The sequence below is a fragment of the Gopherus flavomarginatus genome (genome assembly GCF_025201925.1).
Source record: "Gopherus flavomarginatus isolate rGopFla2 chromosome 13 unlocalized genomic scaffold, rGopFla2.mat.asm SUPER_13_unloc_4, whole genome shotgun sequence".
NCBI classification, from domain to species: Eukaryota; Metazoa; Chordata; order Testudines; family Testudinidae; genus Gopherus; species Gopherus flavomarginatus.
Window position 1 is genome coordinate 358558 of NW_026114612.1, and position 19617 is coordinate 378174.

A 19617-nucleotide genomic window follows, 5' to 3' on the forward strand; every position below is an offset into this window, starting at 1 on the left:
CCTGAAACCCTGCCCCTGTGCTGCCTGTTCCCTCTAATCTCTGCTCCCGCATCGTCCCTTCCCCCGAGGCCCTGCCCCTTCCCCTAACCCCCATCTCTGCATCATCCCTTCCCCCGAGGCCCTGCCCCTTCCCCTAACCCCCATCTCTGCATCGTCCCTTCCCCCGAGGCCCTGCCCCTTCCCCTAATCCCCATCTCTGCATCGCCCCTTCCCCCGATGCCCTGCCCCTTCCCCTAACCCCCGTCTCCGCATCGTCCCTTCCCCCGAGGCCCTGCCCCTTCTCCTAACCCCCGTCTCTGCATAGTCCCTTCCCCCGAGGTCCTGCCCCTTCCCCTAACCCCCATCTCCGCATCGTCCCTTCCCCCGAGGCCCTGCCCCTTCCCCTAACCCCCATCTCTGCATCGTCCCTTCCCCCGAGGCCCTGCCCCTTCCCCTAACCCCCATCTCTGCATCGTCCCTTCCTCCGAGGCCCCGCCCCTTCCCCTAACCCCCATCTCTGCATCGTCCCTTCCCCCGAGGCCCTGCCCCTTCCCCTAACCCCCGTCTCTGCATCGCCCCTTCCCCCGAGGCCCTGCCCCTTCCCCTAACCCCCGTCTCTGCATCGTCCCTTCCCCCAGGGCCCTGCCCCTTCCCCTAACCCCCATGTCTGCATCGCCCCTTCCCCCGAGGCCCTGCCCCTTCCCCTAACCCCCATCTCTGCATCGTCCCTTCCCCCGAGGCCCTGCCCCTTCCCCTAACCCCCGTCTCTGCATCGCCCCTTCCCCCGAGGCCCTGCCCCTTCCCCTAACCCCCATGTCTGCATCGCCCCTTCCCCCGAGGCCCTGCCCCTTCCCCTAACCCCCATGTCTGCATCGCCCCTTCCCCCGAGGCCCTGCCCCTTCCCCTAACCCCCATCTCTGCATCGTCCCTTCCCCTGAGGCCCTGCCCCTTCCCCTAACCCCCATCTCTGCATTGTCCCTTCCCCCGAGGCCCTGCCCCTTCCCCTAACCCCCATCTCTGCATCGTCCCTTCCCCCGAGGCCCTGCCCTTCCCCCATCCCTACCCCCAGTCCCCGCCCCTTTCCCTGAGACCTCACCCCTGCATAACCCTTCCCCCCGAGACCCCGCCCCTGCACTGCCCCTTCCCCCAGTCCCAGCCCCCGCCTGGCCCCTTCCCTCAAGTCCCTGCCCCTTCACCACCCATTCCCCTGAATCGCCATCCCTACATCACCCCTTTGCCCGAAACCCCGCACACACCCTTCCCCTTTGCCCCGAGACCCTGCCCTCCCACTGCCTCCTCCCTGAAGTGCCCAATGCCACACTGCCCATTCTCCCGATTCCCTGCCCCCGCACTGCCCCTTCCCCCGAGACCCTGCCCCTGCACCACCCATTCACCTGAGACCCCGCCCTCACATTCCCCCGAGACCCACCCCCCCGCACCGCCCCTTCACCTGAGATCCCGCCCTCACATTGCCCCAAGACCCCGCCCTCCCACTGCTCCTTCCACTGGGACCCCACCCCTGCACTGCCCCTTCCCCCAGTCCCAGCCCCCGCATGGCCCCTTCCCTCTAGTCCCTGCCCCTTCACCACCCTTTCCCCTGAATTGCCATACCTACATCACCCCTTTGCCCAAGACCCCGCCCACACCTTTCCCCTTTGCCCCAAGACCCTGCCCTCACATGGCCTCTTTCCCGAAGTCCCCAATGCCACACTGCCCATTCTCCCGATTCCCTGCCCCCGCACCGGCCCTTCCCCCCAAGACCCCGCCCCTGCACCACCCATTCACCTGAGACCCCACCCTCCCACTGCTCCTTTTCCTGGGACCCCGCCCCTGCACCATCCATTCACCTGAGACCCCACCCTCACATTCCCCCGAGACCCCCCCGAACCACCCATTCACCTGAGACCCCGCTCTCACATTGCCCCGAGACCCCGCCCTCCCACTGCTCCTTCTACTGGGACCCCGCCCCTGCACCATTCATTCACCTGAGACCCTGCTTTCACATTGCCCCAAGACCCCGCCCCTGCACCATCCATTCACCTGAGACCCTGCCCTTACATTCCCCCGAGACCGTGCCCCTGCACCACCCATTCACCTGAGACCCTGCCCTCACATTCCCCCGAGACCCTGCCCCTGTACCACCCATTCACCTGAGACCCCACCCTCACATTGATCTGAGACCCCGCCCTCCCAGTGCTCCTTCTCCTGAGACCCTGCCCCTGCACTTCCCCTTCCCCTGAGGCGCCCCCTTGCACTGCCCCTTGCCCCGAGGCCCCACCCCTGCACCATCCAGTGACCCAGGAGCAGGCTAGACCTGGGAGTGGGGAGGCAGAAACATGCTTTGCTCTGCCACAGACTTCCTGGGTGTCCTTGGGCACATCACTCAGCCTCTCTGGGCCTCAGTTCTCCCATCTGGGAAATGGGGCTGGTGGCACTTCCTACCCTTGCACGAGCCTGGGAGGAGAATTACCCTGCGAATTAGGAAGATGCTCGGATCCTGGAGTAATGGGGGAGGGGCTCAGGGGGAGCATACCTCCTGACCCTGGCTGGGCGCCCCCGGTCTCTCGTAGCAGGGGGCTGTGCAGGAGGGTCTCCTTGCAACTATGAGTGGGTGTCTGGTAGGTGCTGTCACCTCTGCCAGAGACCCCCTAGAATCTCACTAGCTTCCTCTGCATGTGGGGAGCGGCTCCTACTTTCTGACTTGGGGGGAGATTCTGTGATGTCAAAGCCTGTGGGGTAGGGGTTCAAATCACGAGTCTGGAGTGGCAGGGCAACCCCCTCCCCCAGTCTGATTCCACTAGGGGGCTGGGCTGGGACTTCTAGGGAGAGAGACTCAGGAAAAAACAGCTGCCACTATGGAACCTAGGAGTCCTGGCTCCCAGTCCCCCTGCTCTCACCTCTAGACCCACCTCTGCTCCCAGAGCCAGGGATAGAGCCCAACCCCCACCTGCTCTGACCATTAGACCCCACTCCCATTTTAGGCTCACTGCCTCTTCTATCCACCCAGCCCACCTGTCCATCCCTTTGCTGCAGGTTTCTGAGGTGTCACCCCTGATCTGCACTCCCTGAGTGCAACCCAAGGCCTTTCCTCCCCCCAAACACATTTCCTCTCCCCCCTTGTGCTGGATCATCTGCTTGCCCCCCTGCCTCTTGCGGTGCGCTGTGCAGCATGGCTGGGGATTGTGCAATGGTCCAGCACCAGGCAAGGCAGAACATAAACCACAGACCCTGCCCTGCTCTGCCCTGCCCCACCCCACCGGATCTGCCTTCCAGGTGCATCAGAGCCCAGCGCCCTGCACCTGTGCCCTCCTGCCCCACAAGGGATGAGCTGCATCCCCACCGTGCTCTGCAGAGAGGAGAAGGGTCAAGCCAACCAGCCCATTTAGGATGGGGGAATCAACACCCTTTTTTCTGCACAGCCACTGACCATTAGCAGGATTCCTCCTTCTCCTCCCTCCTGTGCCTCAGTGTGACTAAATCTCTGCACCTAGACAGCCGGTCCATCCGCTGCACCTCAATCCCCCATGCCTGAGCCTCCCTGCCAAAGTCCTGCACCTGGTTCCATAGAATTAAGTCTCACATCTTGCTGGGAACTTGACTTCTTGTGCCCAGAGAGTCTCGGCCCCCGTCAGTAGATGACCTGAGTCTGAGAAACACAGTGCCCGTCTTCTCTAAAGAAGTACTTGGAGCAGTTTTTCTTGTGTGACCCTGTGTCCTAATGGCTAAGGCATCTGAGTTTGGATCAGGTGATTGAGAGTTTGAGTCCCTTCATGGTTGTGTTCGTGCAGTTTTACCATTGTGCTGAAAGTCCTGCTCCCTTCAGGGCTGGAACCTCTTCTTGGCCACTCAGGCCAATGCTCTGGCTTCAGCTAGAGCCCCAAGAAGGAGTTGGGGGATGAGCGTCACAAAGGCTGAGGCATAAGCTCCGGGTGCTTCCAGTCTAGGCTTTGCCATTCCTGACTTGCCAAAGAAACTGGGCAGCTGCCTGGGCTGGCGTGTGGAGCAGTTTCTCTCTTCCAGATGTTCACCTGGCCCTGTACTTGAGGGGGTTTGCTAAATAGCACCTTGGGATCCTGGGTGTTTCTCTGCTTCTCGCCAGCTGGGGAAAAGCCTCTTGGGATAAAATCTCCTGCCCCACTGCAAAAGTGAGCACCTTGAGTGGGAACGGTAAGAGGCCCCACCAGGGGGGCTGGCCCTGCTTTCCTACCTTCTTCTGATGTTGGCCACAGAGCATCATCAGCCGCCCCGCATGCTGGTCTGTGGGTGGCCTTCAGTGGGTGTTTGGCATGGCAGGGAGCAGGCAGGCCGGGAGGTCTTTGTCGCTGTCTGCTGGACACACATAGGCATGGTCCTCCCCTCTCCTGAACAGCCAGAGTTAGTCTGTGCTTGAAAGCAGGGACACAGGAGACTCAAGACAAGAGGATGAGAAAGACTGAGAAAGGACCTATGAAGACAGTACACACTACAGGGACACTGCCTGGTGAACGGATGTGGAGGCACCAAATTGCCCCATTTCTCCTGGTGCCCTACGCAGCTCCGTATTGCTCCAGTAGCCAGCCTGATCCCCCGGCTGGCTGAGCCGACCAGGAAAGCTGTCCCTGCTCTGCCTCTTCCCTAAAGCCCCCACCCCTGCTCTGCCCCCATGCCGCCTCTTCCCACCCCTCCTCCACTCCATTCCCCCCGCCCCCACCTCTTCCCCTGAGTTACATCTCAGTGGACTGCAGGAGGGATCAGGTGCACCCTGCACTCACCGGGCAGTGGGAAGTGGAACAACCTGGCCCCAGCCTGCTCTGCTCCACCAGCTCCCAGCTGCGGCGCTGGTGAGTGCTGGGGGGTGTTTCCCCCCACTGCCCAAGTTCCAAGGCTGGGAGCAGAGTGCAGCAGGCTGGGGCCGGATCACTCCACTTCCCGCCACCTGGTGAGTGTGGGGTCGGGCCTGCCCTGCAATTACCGGGCGGCGGGAAGTGGAGTGATCTGGCCCCAGCCTGCTCCACTCTGCCACCTCGGGCTGGGGGATGGGGGTGCTGTGTAGGGCACCAAAATGTCTAGGGACAAGCCTGAATAGATCATTTTTCCACAGGGACCGATGGCTGTAGAATAGAGCTATTCACGCTGCCTGTACAGGCCTAGACATTAAGAACTTAGGTGTATTTTTATCATGTAGCTAGTGACAGGGGTATAAAACAAAGAACCAAAATCCCAGTCTGCCTGTGTCTTCTCTCCCTAGGAGAGTCTGAGCCCTTGTTCGTAGGCTAAGGCCTTTGGCTAAGCAGCAAGGACAGCCATACGCTGGGAAGCCAATGGTCACATGCTCACCTCCCAAACCCGTCACACTGAACTAAGGTGGGGTTGGGCTGTTAGGAAGACGATCCTGTCCTGATAGCGCCCATCACCACCAGATAAAGAAACAGATCTTAAGGAGCAAAGAATCCTGTGGCACCTTATAGACTAACATATGTACTGGAGTATGAGCTTTGGTGGGTGAATACTCACTTCGTCGGATGCACGATCTTAAGGGAGCATCTGGTCTGGCAAGAAATCCCTTCTCATTGGTTGCAGTTGTGAAAACATCATTTCTGTAGGGTTTATCTTTATGGCCCCCATTTCTCTATTGTCAGTTTTTCTGGTTCTCTAATTGTTTCTGTCTGCTGCAGAATTAATTTTGCTGGGTGTAAGTTAATTAGGGGAGTGGGATGTAATTGGTTAGAGAATTCTGTTACAATAGGTTAGAATTGGTTAGTTACATTTCAGTAAAATGATTGGTTAAGGTCTAGCTGAGAATATTACTGTATAAACTGAGGTCAAACAGGCAGTGGGCAGGGAAATTGGAATCATGCTTGCTAATGGGGGGATGGGAATAGGGAACAGGGAACAGGGACACAGGCAAGGCTCTGCAGTGTCGGAGCTGGGAAGGGGGACGTGAGGTAAACACTCTGCAGTGTAAGAGCTCATAGACTTTAAGGTCAGAAGGGACCATTATGATCATCTAGTCCGACCTCCTGCACAACGCAGGACACAGACTCTCACCCACCCACTCCTGTAACAAACCCCTGACCTATGTCTGAGCTATTGAAGTCCTCAACTCGTTGTTTAAAGACTTCAAGGTGCAGAGAATCCTCCAGCAAGTGACCCGTGCCCTACGCTGCAGAGAAAGGTGAAACCCCCCCAGGGTCTCTGCCAATCTGCCCTGGAGGAAAATTCCTTCCTGACCCCAAATATGGTGATCAGCTAAATCCTGAGCATGTGGGCAAGACTCACCAGCCAGACACCCAGGAAAGAATTGTCCATAGGGATGTGGAGTAAACGCTCTGTGATGTCAGAGCTGGGAAGGGAACACCTGGGAACAGACTCTATTGGTGTATAGAGATAAGCCTGACTGGTGTGAAGGGCTTTGGAATCTGCTTGCCTGGAAACTCACCCCAGTAAACATCCCTTTGTCTGCGCTTCGGACTTCTGGTCTTTTGCTGCTTGCTGTCTGTGTGACAAGAGCCAGGGAAGTGGGCAGGGGAAGGGAAAGCCCTCTAACAATGGCTCCTTGCTCCTCTCCCTCCAGGTTCAGGGGTCAAGGATGGGCAGGACTCCAGGCTCTGCTTGAGGGATCCTGGCAGAGGGGCTGGTGGGGGAGAAAGGATTGTAGATTCTGACCTGCACTCTGGAGAGGAGGTAATTAGTAAAGGGCACATTTTTGATTCCTACCCTGCTTCAATGTCCCCAGGGCTGGAATTCTACATTCCACAGGGCCAAATGAGGGGGGTGAAGCCATTTGGCTACTCAAAACCAGTGCTTTAGGTGAGGTTTGAACTCACAACCTCAGCATAGCTCCTGTCAGCATTGCCCTAGAAGTACTGTGCGCTAACCAACTGCGCCACTGGAGCACCTGTTAACTGTTAGCCTTTCACTCCCCTAGGTTGATAAAGGCAAGGAGTGACCCCAAAATATTCTCAGTGGGGTTAGGAGCTGGTATCAACAAGTGTTGTACTCGGTGGGGTGGATTCTTCTTATGGCTTCCAGGCACCATTTGACCCTTTTGTTCTTCCCTGTGTAATAACAGAGCTGACTGAGACTCACTGTACAGTCTTACTGCAGACCAACAGATCTGAAATCACTGATCACCAGGTCTAAGCATTAGTCCTGCTTTGGGACAGTGTCTCTCATGCAAGAAACTGCCCAGTCTGCGCTAGCAGTGAGGCTCCCTCACTAACAGCTGAAATCAGGGAGAGCTGTGTGAAGTGCAGGGCCCCAGGAGTGTCTGAACAGGGGCGAACAACACCCCAGGACTTTTAAAAATGGGAGGTCTCTGCCTTGCCACTTTGTAATGACCGTGAGGGTGAGTGAGGGTGGGGAGGGGGCCGAGAGCAGTGAGCGGGAGGAGGGGTCTTGGGGGAAGAGGCAGCGTAGGAGTGGAGGTGAGCTGGGGCAGGGGGCTGGGGGTGCAGGGAGAGGGCTGCCCGCAGCAAGTAACGGGGGTGGGGGCATGCAGGGGAACCGCTCCCTGTCCCAGCTCACCTGTGGTCCGTCTTCTCCCCTGAGCACGCTGCCCCCGCTCTAATTCTCCTCCCCTCCCAGGCTTGCCGCACTAAACAGCTGATTAGCACCACAAGTCTGGGAGGCAGGAGAAGTGGAGCGGTGCCAGCGTGCTCAGGGGAGAAGGCAGAGCGGAGGTGAACTGGGGTGCGGAGCTGCTGCAGGGGGGGCTGCCTGGCTCTTTGCCATGGCCCCCACCCCTGCTCCACCCCAGCCCTGCCCCCCCGCCCCTGCACTCACTGCATGGTCCACTCCTCTGGCTCCCAGCCACGCTGCTGGCGAGTGCTGTAGGGTGGTTCCCCCCTCCCCCCAAACTTGGGAGCCAGGGGAGCAGAGCAGGCTGAGGCCCCAGGCCTGCATGGGGGGAAGCAGAGGGGGGCTGGTCCCAGGCCTCTGTGGGGGACAGGGGGTTGGCTACTTCCTGCAGGAAGTGGAGTGACCCGGCCCCAGCCTGCTATTGCACAATCCCCAGCCACGCCGCACAGCATGCCCCGAGAGGGAGTGGGGGGCCAAGCAGATGATCCAGCACGAGGGGGTCATTCTCATTGGTAGCTGTCCAGTGGCAGTGAGTTCAACAGGCCTTGGCACATGCTGTGTGGGGCAGGAGGTCCTTGTATTTGGAGCAGTGGGAGTGAACTGCGTGCAGTTGTGTCTCTGAGCACAACTGTGAATGTTATGGTGTGTGTGGGGGGGGGTTATTGTGAGTGTGGCTGGGGGTGTGATTGTTTCTCTCTTTGGGGGTTGGGCTAACATGTCCCTCTGAGTGTGTTGTGTGCGAGTGTTCTTGGGATTGTGTGAGTCCCTTTGTGTGTGTGTGTCAGTCACTTGCCGCAGAATACAAAAATCCTGCAAAGCCATTTCCTACTGGTTAGCCCAGCAACACACTGATACAGTGTCACAGATGCGCACACACACAGAGCAAGGCTCAGCAGAGGGCAGCAGGGACACACACGTCTCCCCTGGGCCACCTTGGACAATTTTCCATCACTACTCAGCACAGTGCTGGTGCCCCCACACGGGGTGGGCAGTGACCGGGCAGAGGGGGCAGATGTGCTGGATCTGTAAAAGCAGCAAGGAGTCCTGTGGCACCTTAAAGACCAACAGATGTATTGGAGCATGAGCTTTCGTGCGTGAATTCCCACTTCGTTGGCTAGATTCAGAAGGAAGCACTTTGGGAAAATCAGTCAAGGCCCTTAGCAGAGCTGGGACACTGGCCCAGTGACACCTGCACCACCCTGGGAGGGCAGTGGGGTTTAGTGGTCAGAGCAGGGAGGGGCCAGACACCAGGACCCCTAGGTTCTATCCTTGGCTCTGGAAGTGGAAGGGGTCTAGAGCAGGGGGACTGGGATCCAGGACTCCTGGGTTCCATAGGGGAGACTGTTTTTCCCTGTGCTTCCCTCCCTAGAGATCCCAGCCCAGCCCCCTAATGGAGACTGAGCAGGAGTGGGGGGAGTTGTTCTCCCACTTTGGAGTTATGATTCAAACTCCTCCCCCAGGGACTGTGACATCACAGAATCTGCCCCCCCCCCAACACAAAGAAAACTAGTGGGGTTAGGAGGACTGTAGCTGCACCCACCAGACAACCCTGGTCATTGCAAGAAACCCTCAAAGCTACTTGCACCCACAAAACACCCTCTCAGGGTATACGCCCGCTGCTAGGACAGGACCTCTTGCTCCCACCCCTTTTCTTATCACCACAAGCTGCTCCCAGCCAGGCACCACACCCCATTCACACACCTTTTGTCACTACGTAGCTCAGTGGCAATCACTGCCCTGAAGTGACTCCGGTGCAGGCATTCCCCACACGAACTCCCCACACCGGATTCTGTCCACACACAGAGAATTCTCTCTGCCCGGCTCCTTCGGTTCATCTCGCTGCTCTCCCTACTGCCGCCAGACACTGCTCATCTGCATAACCCCGCCCATGGACACATGACACCTTCTGTCCTGCTGGTTTCAAGGGAGTGAGTTGCCCTTGGGGAGTGAGCAGGTCACAGCACGTCACAGCCCCAGCGCACGTCACAGCCCCAGCACACGTCATAGCACCTCACAGCCTGGGGCAGGGAGATATTGGGGGAGGAGATGGGGGTAGGGAGATACCCAGGCCCATAGACCCATAGGGGCAGGGGATATTGGGGTCAGGAGGAGAGGAGAGGGGGTTGGCAGAGACCCAGCCTGGGTTGCAGGGGAAATGCGGTGGGGTGGAGGGAGGTGGGGGACAGAAGAGACACATGTGGGTGGTGAAATGTTGGTCCAAGGAAACTGAGTCACTCCTAGGACATGCTGTGCAGGGGGGAGCACAGGGGCAGGGAGAGAGACCCAGCCCCACAGAGCCCAAGAGGGATATTGGGGGCAGGGGAGGGGATGGAGGGATGAGAGACCCAGGGCCGTACATCTCCCCTGGCTCCCAAGTTTGGGGGGAGAGGGGAACCACCCCACAGCACTCGCTGGTGGCATGGCTGGGAACCAGGGGAGTGGACCAGGCTGGGGCTGGGTCACTCCACTTACCATGCAGTGAGTGCAGGGGCAGGAGGGCGGGACTGGGGCGGAGCAGGGGCAGGGGCCATTGGGAAGAGCCAGGCAGCCCCCCCTGCAGCATCTCCCCACTCCAGCTCCCCACTGCTCTGCCTTGTCCCCTGAGTACGCCGGCACTGCTCCACTCCTCCTGCCTCCCAGGCTTGCGGTGCCAATCAGCTCCTTAGTGCGGCAAGCATAGGAGGGGAGGAGAATTAGAGCGGGGGCGGCGTGCTCAGGGGAGAAGACGGAGCAGAGGTGAGCTGGGACAGGGAGCGGTTCCTCTGCATGCCCCTGCCCCCATTACTTGCTGCAGGCAGCCCTCTCCCCACCCCACCCCCAGCTCCCTGCCCCAGCTCACCTCCACTCCACTGCCTCCTCCTAGTGTGGCTTTTGGTTCCCCGAACCACTTGGCACCCTAGGTGGCTGACTAGTTCGCCTAGTGGTTGCACCAGCTGTGGACACTGCCTATCAGCAGGATTCTTCCTCCTCCTCCTCAGTGAGATTAAATCTCCACACCTAGACAGCTGGTCCATCTGCTGCACCACAGTCCCCTATGCCTGAGCGTGCCTACCAAAGCCCTGCACCCGGCTCCAGAGAATTAAGTCTCACATCTCCCTGGGAACTCCACTTCTTGTGCTCAGAGAGTCTCGGCCCCCCTCAGTAGCTGACCTGAGAAACACAGTGTCTGCAAAAGCAGCAAAGAATCATGTGGCACCTTATAGACTAACAGACATATTGGAGCATGAGCTTCCGTGGGTGAATCCCCACTTTGTCAGATGTATCAGTGTCTGTCTTTTCCAAAGAAGTGCCTGGAGGGCTTTTTCTTGTGTGACCATATGGCCTAATGGATAAGGCATCTGACTGCAGATCAGAGGGTTGAGGGTTCGAGTCCGTTCGTGGTTGTGCTTCTCCAGTTTTACCTTGGGGCTAAAAGTCCTGCTCCCTTCAGGGCTGGAACCTCTTCTTGGCTGCTCAGGCCAGTGCTCCGGCTTCAGCTAGAGCCCCGGGAAGGAGTTGGGGGATGGGTGTCACAAAGGCTGGGGCAGAAGTCCCAGGTGCTTCTGGTCTAGCCTTTGCCCTTCCTGACTTGCCAAAGAAAATAGGTGGCAGCCCGGGCTAGTGTGTAGAGCAGTTTCCCTCTTCCAAATGTGCACCAGTCCCTGTGTTTGAGGGGGTTTGCTACATAGCACCTTGGGAGCCTGGGTGTTTCTCTGCTTCTCACCAGCTGGGAAAAAGCCTCTTGGGGAAAAATCTCCTGCCCCACTGCAAAAGTGAGCACTGTGAGTGGGACCAGTCAGAGGCCCCACCATGCGGGCTGGCCCTGCCTTCCTACCATCTTGTGATGTTGGCCACAGAGCATCAGCAGCTGCCCCGTGTGCTGGTGAGCTTCAGTGGGTGTTCGGCATGGCAGGGAGAAGGCTGGCTGGGTGTTTTTGTGCATGTTTGAAGGCCACACCTAGGCATGGTCCTGCCCTCCTCTAGCCCTGACCTCAGTTGCTCTGTGTCTTTTAAGCCTTCCCTTGGAGCTGTCAGCACCAGCTGCCTCTGCTCTAGGTGCCCAGAGGAAGAGAGGTGTGCTGGGTCACTTTTACAGATGCCCCTTCCCTGGTACTGCTATTGCTCAGCTGCATAAAATAGTTTTCATCCCCAATCCCTGCCTAGCAGCCCTCTGGCACCATTCGTGAGGGCTGCCCTGCCTCACTTTCTTCCTACCATATTGGGAAAGACAGTTCTCATTATTAAAGGTCAGGTGGGCCAACTAGGGGCAGAAGCCCATTCTATGTTTTCCTACTGCAGAGCCCAAAATCAGTAACTTATCTTGGGTACAAGCACTACTGTGCTCCCAGAAAACAAGCCATCCGTGCACAAAGGGGAATGAAAGGGCCTGCCAAAGCCTGGGATTGAAACAGGGACCTTTAGATCTTCAGTCTAACGGTCTCCCAACTGAGCTACTTTGGCACCTGCATGACAGTGTTTTGGCCTGTTGCTTCTCTGTCTGGGATGTTTTTGTCAGCAGTTGCACACAAAAAGGAGAGGAAAACAAACGGCTGCTTCATACCCCCACCGGAGGAACCCTGCACCGTTAGCTGAGGTGAGTAAGAAGTGTCTGTTGGCTGACAGGGCCTGTCCCCCAGGAGCTGGAACAGTAGCTGCTGCCTCCCCCTCAGCTCCAGGCTGTGGGAAATGCTCATTGACTGGCTGCATGGGCAGATTCTGCTCCGTGCTCTGGAGAGCCTCTGTATTGGTCTGTCAACCCTCCATCTTCACTGTGCCAGTCTGGTAAGGTCCCAAGTGCCCCCTCCAGCCTGGCAGCTGAGAGTCTGTGCAGACATCAACCCCCTGCCAGCCCCCCAAGCACCACAGGGGCACTCAATGCACTTCCTGTGGGGAAATGGCTCCTTGGTATCCAGCTGCTAGAGTGAGAGCCAGGAGAGAGCAGTGTCTGGCTCACCTTGGGGGAGAGAAGAGACCTGATGGGCGCGGATCTCCTTCAGTCTCCCCCGCAATGCTGGTCAGTTGTATTGTCACTGTCATAGTCAGCATTTTCCTTCAGGGCCGGCCCTAGAGGGGTCTGGGGTCAAGGACAAATCCCCCTTTTTGTCCCCAGGCCCCGCCCCTACTCCACCCCTTCTCCCAAGTCCCCACCGCTGTCCCATCTCTTCCCACCCTGCATTTCCTGCCCCTTTCCTCAACCACCCCCAACTCTTCCCATCCCTGCTCCTCCCCCTCCCCACCCAGTGCCTCCTGAACCCCACTGATCACTGGCAGGTGGGAGGTGCTGAAGGGGAAGAGGAGGAGCTTGTCAGCAAGGCTTGTAGTGTGGGGGAGGAGCTGGCTGCCAGTGAGTCCTGAGCACCTATTTTTTCTCTGTTGGTTCTGCAGTCCCATAGCTCCCATGGAGTCACTGACTTGGCTTCTTTCGCACTCTAGAGAGAGGAGCAGAACCAGGGCTATGGCTGATCTGTGGGGCACCAGGTGAGTGGCAGAGACTTCAGGTGCTGAGAGTTTGCCTGACACCTCAAGGACACAGTGTGAGGTGGCGCCCCAGGGATCTCTATGAGAGGAGCAGAACAGAATTTAGTTGGGGTGGGGAGAGAATTGAGAGTGTCTCAGGGGGTGGTACAGAGGTGTTGCCCAGGTGAGACACTGGCTAAAACACAGGCCTCGCTGTGAGCAGGATTCAAACCTGCACAGGAGAGCCCTATTAGACTTCAACTCCCACATCTTAACCACTTCGCCATCATAGCTATGAGTGAAAAACCGCCCCAATGCCAGAGAAACTGGTAAAGAATCACAATGACCAGGTGTGAAGTCATCTGAACTACAGAATTCCCACTGCAAACCTGGCTCCCAAAGCACAGGGGGGATTTGGGGTTTGTTCTCTTTGCTTAGCCATGTGCAGTCGCACAGAGAGCGCGTTTAAAAGTCTCCCCTCCCACAGAGCGGGAATGGGAAATGATTCTCAACTTGAAGCCTGATGTAGGGTGACCAGACGTCCCGATTTTATCGGGACTGTCCTGATATTTGCTTGTTTGTCCCGCTTCCCGACCGATGTTTGGTCGGGACCCTGGACAAACAAATAACTTTGTCCTCTTCTCCGGCACACAGGCATAGTCTGGAGGGATACCTGCCCCCCCCAACTCCACCCCCTCATTCCCCCATTGGATCCCTCTCCAAATCCCGGCCCTGGCCCTGCCTCCAGCCCCACTCCCTCACTGCCCCATTGGATTCCTCCCCAAATCCTCGCCCTGGCCCTGCCTCTTCCCCAAGCACGCGGCATTCTTCCTCCCTCCCAGGTTTGCACACGGGCCATGGCCATGGCCGGGAACACAGCACAGAAGCTGCTCCAGCCCTGCAGCCTGCGGGGCAGCGCAGTGGGGCTGGGAGCAGCGTGGAGCAGGCAGGGCCCAGGTGGGCGGGGGGCAGAGACACACGTGGGGCAGACACACTCCTGTCGGGAGTTGTCTAGTTCGTCCCTTGCCCGGGAGCTGCAGGAGGGGCCCGGATCATGGCTCGGCTGCAGAGCTCGGAGCCCAGGCTGGGCCCAGGAGTGAGGGGATGGGGGAGCTGGGGGTGTAGCGGGGGGTGGAGCCGAGAGTTGGTTGGAGATGGGGCTGTGCCACTGCCACTTGGTGGCGGGGGGGCCCTCCGGCTTATTTTTTTGCTCCGCCCCCCGCGTCCCAATATTTCATATTTGACATCTGGTCACCCTAGCCTGATATGAAGGAGGATGTCTGGACCAAGGGGCCAGGGACTGGCCTTTGCTAGAGAAACCATTGTCAAGTTTTAGCCAATTAGGACAAGTCAGCAAAAAAGAACAACCTCAGGTATCAGTAACTGCTACAGGTTGCAAATTCCTACATGCAGCAGTTTCTGGCACTAAACCTGTGCAGCTCTGCTCCCTGGCTCTTCTCAGGCTCCTGCTCTCTCCTTAGCTCTGCCCCACTCTCACCCAGGCAGTTCCAGCTCACATGGAGGATGGGACCCCCTGGCCTGGTGACTCTCTCATTACATTGCCTGGCCTGTCAGAGCGGCTAACTTAGAGCTTTGGCCTCTCCCCATTGTCCCTGGGGACTGTCAGTCTCAGGGTCCTGATTTCCCATTGATCCTTCCCCCTTTTATTGGTGCTGGGAACTAGCCAACCAACCCCCCCCCCCACACACACACACTAAGTTTTAGTAAAGGGCCAAGAGCCCCCTTACACAAGCCAGCCCCATGAGGGTCACCGATGTCCAGAGAAGGCAGCCTAAGCTGGTCCCATGGTGTAATGGGCAGCACTCAGGACTCTGAATCCTGTAATCTGAGTTCAAATCTCAGTGGGACCTTGTGTTGGCTGGTGGTCATAGGTGGCAGGTTATATACATTTGTGGTGTTCGGGCTCCAGGAATGTTCAGGGCTGGGGGCCCTGCTCCAGCAATATTTGGAGTTGGGTCACTTCCGCTGGGCCCTGGCACCCCTCGTCAGCTATCCCTGCCTCACAAAAAGCGGCATGGGCCTGTCTCCTGCCTGCTCCTGCTGCTGGAGTAGAGGGATTCTGGGCAGAACTGCTGCCCCAGAGTCCTAGTGCAGGCTGCCCTGAGCCTCTCCAACACCCCCAACCCTGAGCTCCCTCTGAACCCTGATACTCTGCCCCAGTCCTGAGCCCCCACCTGCATCATGAATCCCTCATCCTCACCCCTATGCTCCCTCCCAGAGGGTACACTCCTTCCCACCCCCAGAGCCTGCACCTCTCATCCCTTCCTACAACCCTGCTGGAGCCTGCACCCAAACTCCATCCTGAACCCTGCACCCTAATCCCCAGCCCAGGATCTGAAGCCCAGACCTCCCTCCTAAATCCCCTCCCAGAGCCTTATGCAGGTGGGGGTGGAGTTTGGGGGGCAGAGTTGGGGTGCATGTTTTAGGCACCACCAAAATTTCTACAAACTTGCCACCCATGCTTGTGGTAAAGCCCCAGAGCTCAACTTTCCTGTCTCCAGCTGTGTAAGAGTGAATCTTTCCCCTCCTGCTGGGTGACTCACACCTCCTAGAGCCAGGTCTTTGGCTGCGATGGCCACAATGGGTTAGGGCTCTAGAACTTGCTACCCTGATTGTTGGAATTCTTGCTGCTTCACCTGATGTTCACAAGCTTGGCCCTTGTGCTTCTTACCACACGTTTCCTCTGGCCCACATGGCGCTTGAAGAAAGGAGTGCCAGGGCTGGGATTAATAGTCAGGCCTCGGCAGGAGGGAGGAAGAGTCCCAGGCTGGAGCCCCACACACCTTCCTTCCTCTGGGCACCTAGAGCAGAGGCAGCGCAGCTCTGTCCGCTGGATACCTCTGCAGAGTAGGTGAGTTCATGTAAATACAGTCTGGTCCCAAAGTCTCCTCCCAACCCTGGTCATCACTAGCTGTCAGGGGAGAGCTCATTCACACCTCGCTTACAAATCATCATTTGAGATTCTAAGGTTGGCCAACACTGCCGAAGCCAATGCACCAACATTGTCAGCAAACACAACAGCTGGGTGAGGAAACTCGGTTTTGTCCAGACTTTTCAAACCTATTTTACTTTCTCAGGTACAAGTAGTTTTCATACGTTGTATCTGCTTTTAAAGTGTGTGTTAACGTTTCAATTTCCATTCAAATTTGCAACCAATGGAACCAACATTGGCAGCGCTGCATGTAACTACCTGACCACTGAGGGTGTGGGTGTTGGGGAAATTCGGGAAACGGGGTGCACAGCCCCCTGGCTGGGGGGCGTATAGGAAATGCCCAGTTTCACTGAATTGAGTCTCCTACTGCAGCACCTCAGTAGGTTACATCAGAGAGGAGCTGCAGTGTCTAGGCAGTGGGATGCCTGTGCCTTTAAGAGCCCAGCCCTGGGAATCCCATGCTCAGAGGTGCTGCCTGTGAGAGGGGAAATAAAAAAGCCCTCTGCTCCCCCCACCCATGTTTGCAAACACTGGAGTCTCAGCCCACCGGGATAACTGTTACCCCTCGGCCCCTGCCTGTGCTGGGGTTTAACCCTCTGGCAGCGCCTCCCTCCGGGCTTAACTCCGGCTCCTCCCTCCCCCCCCCCCCGACTTTGCCCTTCAGTCCCTTTCCTAACTCTACCTCCAGCTGCTTGACCCCCCGACCAGTCAATTTCCACCCCCTGCTCAGACCCTGGCCACCTCCTCCTCTGATTTGCCCTCCTTTACCCCTTTTTAATCCCTGTAAAAAGTAGGGGGTGCTGAGTCCCATTCTCTGGAGGGAGGGCTGGGGGCCTGACCCCTGCCTGCCCAGTGCTCAATGTGCCCCATGATCTTGTGGATCCTCCACTCCCCTCCCACATGTGAGGGGAGAACCCAGGAGTCCTGGTCCCCAGCCTTGCCCACCCCGGGGGGGCGGGGGCAGCGAAGCCTCGGGGCGAGGGAACCAGCCCCTCCCCCCACGCGCCGAGTCTCTGTCCCGCGCTCTCTCCGCCAATCAGGGAGCGGGGAGGGGCGCGGCGAACTGACGAGCTACGGCCCCTCCTCCAATAGAGGCCGCGCGTGAGAGGGAGAACTACGCTTCCCAGTGTGCACCGGGAGGGGGCACGTTGCCTGAGCAACCGTTCGTCACTTCCGCTCTGAGACGAGCCAGGAACTACAACTCCCAGCCTGCCCCGGGGCGCTTCCGTCCTCTCGAGCCCAGGAGAGGGCGGGTCCCTGGGTCAATCGGACCCCTCCCGCCCCGCCCCCAGAGATCCCCGGCCCCGCCCTCCCCAGGCTCCGGCTCCTGACGCGAACTCTCGTGTCCCGGGGTCTCGGCCTGGCCCCGCCCCCCGCAGCGCGGCGCCCCCCAGTGCGGTGGGGGCTGCCGGGCGCCTGCTCCTCCCCTGGGCTCGTCTGTGCCGCCCCGATGTGCCCCGCGGGGCTGCCCCGCTGGGGGGGGGGCGTTGGGTGGAGCCCTATGGAAACACGGGGGTGGGCAGGGCTGGGAGCCAGGACTCCTGGGTTCTCCCCCCAGCGCGGGGAAGGGGGGGGGGCTAGGGGTTAGAGTGGGGGAGGGGCAGGGCTGGGAGCCAGGACTCCTGGGTTCTCCCCCCAGCGCGGGGAAGGGGGGGCTAGGGGTTAGAGTGGGGGAGGGGCAGGGCTGGGAGCCAGGACTCCTGGGTTCTACCCCAGCTCGGGGAAGGGGGGGCTAGGGGTTAGAGTGGGGGAGGGGCAGGGCTGGGAGCCAGGACTCCTGGGTTCTCTCCCAGCTCGGGGAAGGGGGGGCTAGGGGTTAGAGTGGGGGAGGGGCAGGGCTGGGAGCCAGGACTCCTGGGTTCTCTGCCAGCTCGGGGAGGGGGGGCTAGGGGTTAGAGTGGGGGAGGGGCAGGGCTGGGAGCCAGGACTCCTGGGTTCTCCCCCCAGCTCGGCGAAGGGGGGGGCTAGGGGTTAGAGTGGGGGAGGGGCAGGGCTGGGAGCCAGGCCTCCTGGGTTCTCCCCCCAGCGCGGGGAAGGGGGGGCTAGGGGTTAAGAGTGAGGGAGACGCAGGGCTGGGAGCCAGGACTCCTGGGTTCTCCCCCAGGTCGAGGGCGGGGGGCTAGGGGTTAGAGTGGGGCTGGGGCAGGGGCAGGGCTGGGAGCCAGGACTCCTGGGTTCTCCCCCAGCTCAGGGAGGGGGGGCTAGGGTTAGAGTGGGGGAGGGGCAGGGCTGGGAGCCAGGACTCCTGGGTTCTCTCCCTAGCTCGGGGAGCGGGGGCTAGGGGTTAGAGTGGGGGAGGGGCAGGGCTGGGAGCCAGGACTCCTGGGTTCTCCCCCCAGCTCGGGGAAGGGGGGGGCTAGGGGTTAGAGTGGGGGAGGGGCAGGGCTGGGAGCCAGGACTCCTGGGTTCTCCCCCCAGCGCGGGGAAGGGGGGGCTAGGGGTTAAGAGTGGGGGAGACGCAGGGCTGGGAGCCAGGACTCCTGGGTTCTCCCCCAGGTCGAGGGCGGGGGGCTAGGGGTTAGAGTGAGGCTGGGGCAGGGGCAGGGCTGGGAGCCAGGACTCCTGGGTTCTCCCCCAGCTCAGGGAGGGGGGGCTAGGGTTAGAGTGGGGGAGGGGCAGGGCTGGGAGCCAAGACTCCTGGGTTCTCTCCCTAGCTCGGGGAGCGGGGGCTAGGGGTTAGAGTGGGGAAGGGGCAGGCCTGTGAGCCAAGACTCCTGGGTTCTCTGCCAGCTCGGGGAGGGGAGTGGAGGTTAGGGGGTAGAGTGGGGAAGGAACTGGGGGGTCTCCTGCCCAACAGGCAAATCCAGGAGCTGGTGTCGGGCAGCAGGTCACTTGTGGGCCCCGAGTGTCCGATCTGGAAACAGCTGCCTGTCCCCACGCCCGGGGACTGCGCGTGGCTGGCAACCGTCTCCTTGTACCTGAGAATTATCCATACACCCCAGGGTGTGAGCCCTGCGCTCCCCTGTCAGTGCCTGGGGCACAGAGCCATGTGTACGAGTCACTCTCTGTGCGGGGATGTCAGTTCATACAGCCTTTGCTGGTGCTTTTTCTGTAGCCTGTGGTAAAATGAGGCAATTAACTAGATGCGTTGATGGAAGTTCTCTGTGTACCCTCAGGGGTACCCCTGGTTGAGAACCACTGATGTAGGGGAACCCAGGCCCACCCCCCCATTCTGACTTCCAACCCTGTACCCTTGACAGCTGGTTCAGCTTTGCTTACCTTGCATCAGCCTCAGGTCAGCTTCACTGGGTCACCACTTCCACCATGGCCAGACATCAGAGAGAGGAAGTCTCCTCTCAGCTGTAAAAGCAGCAAGGGCTCCACGAGGGGTCGGTGCTGGTGGAGCAATTATTGACACTTTCTCTAGTCTCCTTTTCAGATTTTGCCCCATTTTCTCTTTAATTCTCCAATGTTAATTTAACAATCTCAGATTTGGGATATTTTCACACCCGTTTGACCTGCAGCAAATTTTCTTCCTTTCTTTGGGAAATTGTCCTGAATCATTCCCCAAAGGAGAAGGGGCTTAATGGATGCAGTTTGCAGAGCCCTGAGACACAGCTGCCTCTGGGGGGGGTGGGGTGGCCTTTCTCTGCTGGCAAGGAAGGGGACAGGATGAAAAAGTCCCCAGTGGAGACTGTCCAGCACAGGGTTATGCAGTCCTGGCTACTGCTACCCCAACTGCCAGTCAC

The 19617-nt window shown here is 59.0% G+C and overlaps 3 non-coding genes across 3 annotated transcripts; 1 reads left to right on the forward strand and 2 right to left on the reverse strand.

Moving 5' to 3' along the window:
• Positions 1–6760: 6760 nt before the first annotated feature.
• TRNAR-UCU (transfer RNA arginine (anticodon UCU)) lies at positions 6761–6854 on the reverse strand. The gene is made up of 2 exons: positions 6817–6854; positions 6761–6796 (listed from the first exon to the last, which is right to left on the reverse strand). It is a non-coding gene; the product is annotated as a tRNA-Arg (tRNA).
• A 5052-nt stretch (positions 6855–11906) lies between these two features.
• On the reverse strand, positions 11907–11979 carry TRNAF-GAA (transfer RNA phenylalanine (anticodon GAA)). Its single transcript has one exon. It is a non-coding gene; the product is annotated as a tRNA-Phe (tRNA).
• A 2795-nt stretch (positions 11980–14774) lies between these two features.
• Positions 14775–14846, forward strand: TRNAQ-CUG (transfer RNA glutamine (anticodon CUG)). Its single transcript has one exon. It is a non-coding gene; the product is annotated as a tRNA-Gln (tRNA).
• Positions 14847–19617: the final 4771 nt, after the last annotated feature.